The sequence below is a fragment of the Salvelinus alpinus genome, chromosome 26, assembly GCF_045679555.1.
Source record: "Salvelinus alpinus chromosome 26, SLU_Salpinus.1, whole genome shotgun sequence".
Taxonomy (NCBI): domain Eukaryota; kingdom Metazoa; phylum Chordata; class Actinopteri; order Salmoniformes; family Salmonidae; genus Salvelinus; species Salvelinus alpinus.
Genome location: NC_092111.1, coordinates 46145066 through 46152813, shown reverse-complemented (window position 1 = coordinate 46152813; position 7748 = coordinate 46145066).

Sequence of the window (7748 nt, the reverse complement as noted above, 5' to 3'; positions counted from 1 at the left end):
GCTGACTGAGAAATGGAGGAGGTACGGAGGAGGTACGGAGGAGGAGGTACAGAGAAGATATGGAGGAGGTACGAAGGAGGTACAGCGAAGATATGGAGGAGGAGGTACAGAGGAGAAGGAGGTATGGAGGAGGAGGTATGGAGGAAGAAATAAGGAGGTGGTATGGAGGAGGAGATATGGAGGAGGAGATAAGGTGGAGGTATGGAGGAGGTACCAAGAAGATATGGAGGAGGAGGTACGGAGGAGGTACAGAGAATATTTTGAGGAGGTATGGAGGAGGAGATGAGGTACGGAGGAGGTATGGAGGAGATATGGAGGAGGAGGTACAGAGGAGGAGGAGGTATGGAGGAGATATGGAGGAGGAGGTACGGAGGAGGTACAGAGGAGGAGGAGGTATGGAGGAGATATGGAGGAGGGGGTACAGAGGAGGAGGAGGTATGGAGGAGGTACAGAGGAGATGAGGAGGAGGTACAGAGAAGGTACAGAGGAGGAGGTATGGAGGAAATATGGAGGAGGAGATATGAAGGAGGAGGTACGAAAGAGGTACAGAGGAGATATGGAGGAGGTACAGAGGAGGAGGTATGGAGGTGGAGATATGGAGGAGGTAGAGAGGAGGTACGGAGGAGGTATGGAAGAGGTACGGAGGTGGTATGGAGGAGGAGGAGGTACGAAGGAGATATGGAGGAGGAGGTATGGAGGAGATATGGAGGAGGAGGTACGGAGGAGGAGGTATGGAGGAGATATGAAGGAGGAGGTATGGAGGAGGAGATATGAAGGAGGAGCTATGGAGGAAGAGGTCTGGAGGAGGAGATATGGAGGAGGAGATATGAAGGAGGAGGTATGGAGGAGGAGGTATGGAGGAGATATGAAGGAGGAGGTATGGAGGAGGTGATATGGAGGAGATATGAAGGAGGAGGTATGGAGGAGGAGGTATGGAGGAGGAGGTGTGGAGGTGGTGATATGGAGGAGATATGAAGGAGGAGGTATGGAGGAGGTGATATGGAGGAGGTGATATGGAGGAGGTATGGAGGGAGAGGTTTGGAGGAGATTTGGAGGAGGAGATTTGGAGGAGGAGGTATGGTGTAGAATATATGGAGGAGGAGGTATGGAGGAGATATGGAGGAGGAGATATGAAGGAGGAGGTACGAAAGAGGTACAGAGGAGATATGGAGGAGGTACAGAGGAGGAGGTATGGAGGTGGAGATATGGAGGAGGTAGAGAGGAGGTACGGAGGAGGTATGGAAGAGGTACGGAGGTGGTATGGAGGAGGAGGAGGTACGGAGGAGATATGGAGGAGGAGGTATGGAGGAGATATGGAGGAGGAGGTATGGAGGAGATATGAAGGAGGAGGTATGGAGGAGGAGATATGAAGGAGGAGCTATGGAGGAGGAGGTCTGGAGGAGGAGATATGGAGGAGGAGATATGAAGGAGGAGGTATGGAGGAGGAGGTATGGAGGAGATATGAAGGAGGAGGTATGGAGGAGGTGATATGGAGGAGATATGAAGGAGGAGGTATGGAGGAGGAGGTATGGAGGAGGAGGTGTGGAGGTGGTGATATGGAGGAGATATGAAGGAGGAGGTATGGAGGAGGTGATATGGAGGAGGTGATATGGAGGAGGTATGGAGGGAGAGGTTTGGAGGAGATTTGGAGGAGGAGATTTGGAGGAGGAGGTATGGTGTAGAATATATGGAGGAGGAGGTATGGAGGAGATATGGAGGAGGAGATATGAAGGAGGAGGTACGAAAGAGGTACAGAGGAGATATGGAGGAGGTACAGAGGAGGAGGTATGGAGGAGGAGATATGGAGGAGGAGGTACGGAGGAGATATGGAGGAGGTATGGAGGAGATATGGAAGAGGAGGAGCTATGGAGGAGGAGGTGTGGAGGTGGTGATATGGAGGAGATATGAAGGAGGAGGTATGGAGGAGGTGATATGGAGGAGGAGATATGAAGGAGGCAGTATGGAGGAGGAGGTATGGAGGAGATATGAAGGAGGAGGTATGGAGGAGGTGATATGGAGGAGGAGATATGGAGGAGGAGGTATGGAGGAGGAGATATGGAGGAGGAGATATGAAGGAGGAGGTATGGAGAAGGAGGAGGTATGAAGGAGATATGAAGGAGGAGGTATGGAGGAGGAGATATGAAGGAGGAGCTATGGAGGAGGAGGTATGGAGGAGGAGGTGTGGAGGTGGCGATATGGAGGAGATATGAAGGAGATATGGAGGAGAAATGGAGGAGATATGGAGGAAGAGGTATGGAGGAGATATGGAGGAGGAGCTATGGAGGAGATATGGAGGAAGAGGTATGGAGGAGGAGGTGTGGAGGTGGTGATATGGAGGAGATATGAAGGAGGAGGTATGGAGGAGGTGATATGGAGGAGATATAGAGGAGAAATGGAGGAGATATGGAGTGGGTATGGAGGAGAAGATAAGGAGGGGGTATGGAGGAGATTTGGTGGAGATATGGATGAGGAGATATGGAGGAGGAGGTATGGAGGAGATATGGAGGAGGAGGTATGGAGGAGATATGGACGAGGAGATATGGAGGAGATATGGAGGAGGAGGTATGGAGAAGGAGGTATGCAGGAGGAGATATGGAGGAGATATGAAGGAGGAGGTACGGAGATATGGAGGAGAAGATATGGAGGAGGAACTACGGAGGAGATATGGAGGAGATATGGGGAAGGAGGTATGGAGGAGATACAGAGGAGATACGGAGGAGGAAGGACAGAGGAGGAATGGAGGAGATACGCAGGAGGAATAGAGGAGGTACGGGGGAGGGATAGAGGAGGAAAGTCATGGCTGGTCATGGCTCATATCAACACCATCATGCCGGAAACCCTAGACCCACTCCAATTTGCATACCGCCCCAACAGATCCACAGATGATGCCATCTCTACTGCACTCCACACTGCCCTTTCCCACCTGGACAAAATAAACACCTATGTGAGAATGCTGTTCATTGACTACAGCTCAGTGTTCAACACCATAGTGCCCTCAAAGCTCATCACTAAGCTATGGACCCTGGAACTAAACACATCCCTCTGCAACTGGATCCTGGACTTCCTGGTGGGCCGCCCCCAGGTGGTAAGGGTAGGTAACAACACGTCTGACACACTGATCCTCAACACGGGGGCCCCTCAGGGGTGAGTGCTCAGTCCCCTCCTGTACTCCCTGTTCACCCATGACTGTGTGGCCAGGCACGACTCCAACACCATCATTAAGTTTGCTGACGACACAAAAGTGTTTTAAATGTTTTTAAATAAATGTGCATGCTTCGGCATTATGAGGTATTGTGTGTAGATTGATAAGGAAATATATATGTTTTAATCTATATTACAATAAAGTTGTAACGTAACAAAACGTGGAACAAGTTAAGGCATCTGAATACTGTCCGAATGCACTGTATATGCACACACACACAGACACACACACAAAGAGCATGCAAACACACAGTATACACACAGACACAGACACAAACAGCATGCAAACACACAGTACACACACAGTATGCAAACACACAGTACACACACAGTATGCAAACACACAGTACACACACAGTATGCAAACACACAGTACACACACACACAGTTTGTCTTTGGTGTGTGTTCTGTCACACAGGATCTGAATGACCTGTGCTGCTATGAGTCATCATCCCCATAAACACACACACACACACACACACACACACACACACACACACACACACACACACACACACACACACACACACACACACACACACACACACACACACACACACACACACACACACACACACACACACACACACACACACACACACACACACACACACAGCATGCAAACACAGAGTATGCAAACACACAGTAAACACACAGACACAGACACAAACAGCATGCAAACACACAGTACACACACAGTATGCAAACACACAGTACACACACAGTATGCAAACACACAGTACACACACACACAGTTTGTCTTTGGTGTGTGTTCTGTCACACAGGATCTGAATGACCTGTGCTGCTATGAGTCATCATCCCCATAAACTGTGTGTATGAGTGAGTCAGAGAGAGAGATAGGTTGTCTGTCAGAGATAAAGCCACAGGTCGCACTCCTCCTCCTCCTCCATAAACACAGAGGAGTGGTGAGGAGAAGACCAGCTAGCTAGCAGAACAGGTTCCACTCCTCCTCCTCCTCCTCCTCCATAAACACAGAGGGGTGGTGAGGAGAGGACCAGCTAGCTAGCAGAACAGGTTCCACTCCTCCTCCTCCTCCTCCTCCTCCATAAACAGAGGGGTGGTGAGGAGAGGACCAGCTAGCAGAACAGGTTCCACTCCTCCTCCATAAACACAGAGGGGTGGTGAGGAGAGGACCAGCTAGCTAGCAGAATAGGTTCCACTCCTCCTCCTCCTCCTCCTCCTCCATAAACACAGAGGGGTGGTGAGGAGAGGACCAGCTAGCTAGCAGAATAGGTTCCACTCCTCCTCCTCCTCCTCCTCCTCCATAAACACAGAGGGGTGGTGAGGAGAGGACCAGCTAGCTAGCAGAACAGGTTCCACTCCTCCTCCTCCTCCATAAACATAGAGGGGTGGTGAGGAGAGGACCAGCTAGCTAGCAGAACAGGTTCCACTCCTCCTCCTCCTCCTCCTCCTCCTCCATAAACACAGAGGAGGGGTGAGGAGAGGACCAGCTAGCTAGCAGAACAGGTTCCACTCCTCTTCCTCCTCCTCCTCCATAAACACAGAGGGGTGATGAGGAGAGGACCAGCTAGCTAGCAGAACAGGTTCCACTCCTCTTCCTCCTCCTCCTCCATAAACACAGAGGGGTGATGAGGAGAGGACCAGCTAGCTAGCAGAACAGGTTCCACTCCTCTTCCTCCTCCTCCTCCATAAACACAGAGGGGTGATGAGGAGAGGACCAGCTAGCTAGCAGAACAGGTTCCACTCCTCTTCCTCCTCCTCCTCCATAAACACAGAGGGGTGATGAGGAGAGGACCAGCTAGCTAGCAGAACAGGTTCCACTCCTCCTCCTCCTCCTCCTCCTCCTCCTCCTCCATAAACACAGAGGGGTGATGAGGAGAGGACCAGCTAGCTAGCAGAACAGGTTCCACTCCTCCTCCTCCTCCATAAACACAGAGGGGTGATGAGGAGAGGACCAGCTAGCTAGCAGAACAGGTTCCACTCCTCCTCCTCCTCCATAAACACAGAGGGGTGATGAGGAGAGGACCAGCTAGCTAGCAGAACAGGTTCCACTCCTCCTCCCCCTCCATAAACACAGAGGGGTGGTGAGGAGAGAACCAGCTAGCAGAACAGCCAGGCAGGGTTGAGTCCCAAATGACACCCTATTCCCTCCATAGAGCCCTATGGCCCCTGGTCAAAGATAGTGCACTATGTAGGGAATAGGGTGCTATTTTGGATGCCATGCTATGATAGACATAAAGCACTGCTCTGCCTTCTTAGCAGGTCCTACAGGCCCTGGTTTTGTCTCACCTGGACTACTGTTCAGTCGTGTGGTCATGTGCCACAAAGAGGGACTTGGGAAAATTGCAGCTGTCTCAGAACCGGGCAGCACGGCTGACCCTTAAAAGTACACGAAGAGCTAACATTAATGACATGCATGTCAATCTCTCATGGCTCAAAGTGGAAGAGATTGACTTCATCACTACTTGTTTTTGTAAACTACTAGCACACAGCTCAGACACCCATGCATACCCCACAAGACATGCCATCAGAAGTCTCTTCACAGTCCCTAAGTCCAGAACAGACTATGTGAGGAGCACAGTACTACATAGAGCCATGACTACATGGAACTCTATTCCACATCAGGTAACTGATGCAAGTAGTAGAATCAGATGTAAAAACAGATAAAAATACACCTCATGGAACAGCGGAGACTGTGAAGAGACACACAAAGCTTAAAGGTACAGACACATGCATACGCACACATTGTGATATTATTGTATGGTGGTGTTGAAAATGTTGTGGATATGTGGTGGTGTAGAGATGTTATATGGTGTAGTTTCACCTTTAGTTCGTGGGAGCTTTGGTGTGTTTGGACCCCAGCAAGAGTAGCTTGGCAGCAGTTAATGGGGATCCCTAAAAAATACAAATAGACAGACCGAGTTGTCCGAGGGTTCAGTGAGGGCCCCTTATCCCTGCTTCTGACTCACCCCCCCCCTGGGTTGTCCTTCACTAGGAGTGGAGAAGACTCCAGAAAGCACAAACAGATCTGGGACCAGGCTAGCTCAGACTGGCTAGTTAGTATAGTTACTCTACAGTATGTAGAGTGGAACAAGAAATCACAAACAGATCTGGGACCAGGCTAGTTTAGTGCTTCCTAAACAGACAGCACAAACAGATCTGGGACCAGGCTAGTTTAGTGCTTACTAAACAGACAGCACAAACAGATCTGGGACCAGGCTAGTTTAGTGCTTCCTAAACAGATCTGGGACCAGGCTAGTTTAGTGCTTACTAAACAGACAGCACAAACAGATCTGGGACCAGGCTAGTTTAGTGCTTACTAAACAGACAGCACAAACAGATCTGGGACCAGGCTAGTTTAGTGCTTCCTAAACAGACAGCACAAACAGATCTGGGACCAGGCTAGTTTAGTGCTTACTAAACAGACAGCACAAACAGATATGGGACCAGGCTAGTTTAGTGCTTACTAAACAGACAGCACAAACAGATCTGGGACCAGGCTAGTTTAGTGCTTACTAAACAGATCTGGGACCAGGCTAGTTTAGTGCTTCCTAAACAGACAGCACAAACATATCTGGGACCAGGCTAGTTTAGTGCTTCCTAAACAAATCCACCACCATCATTATGACCAGGGACTGGATGGGTCTAATCCACCTTCATTATGACCAGGGACTGGATGGGTCAGTTCTAATCCACCACCATCATTATGACCAGGGACTGGATGGGTCTAATCCACCATCATTATGACCAGGGACTGGATGGGTCTAATCCACCTTCATTATGACCAGGGACTGGATGGGTCAGTTCTAATCCACCCCCATCATTATGACCAGGGACTGGATGGGTCTAATCCACCACCTTCATTATGACCAGTGACTGGATGGGTCTAATCCACCTTCATTATGACCAGGGACTGGATGGGTCAGTTCTAATCCACCTTCATTATGACCAGGGACTGGATGGGTCAGTTCTAATCCACCATCATTATGACCAGGGACTGGATGGGTCAGTTCTAATCCACCACCATCATTATGACCAGGGACTGGATGGGTCAGTTCTAATCCACCACCTTCATTATGACCAGGGACTGGATGGGTCAGTTCTAATCCACCACCTTCATTATGACCAGGGACTGGATGGGTCAGTTCTAATCCACCACCTTCATTATGACCAGGGACTGGATGGGTCAGTTCTAATCCACCTTCATTATGACCAGGGACTGGATGGGTCAGTTCTAATCCACCACCTTCATTATGACCAGGGACTGGATGGGTCAGTTCTAATCCACCACCTTCATTATGACCAGGGACTGGATGGGTCAGTTCTAATCCACCTTCATTATGACCAGGGACTGGATGGGTCTAATCCACCATCATTATGACCAGGGACTGGATGGGTCAGTTCTAATCCACCTTCATTATGACCAGGGACTGGATGGGTCTAATCCACCTTCATTATGACCAGGGACTGGATGGGTCTAATCCACCTTCATTATGACCAGGGACTGGATGGGTCAGTTCTAATCCACCACCTTCATTATGACCAGGGACTGGATGGGTCTAATC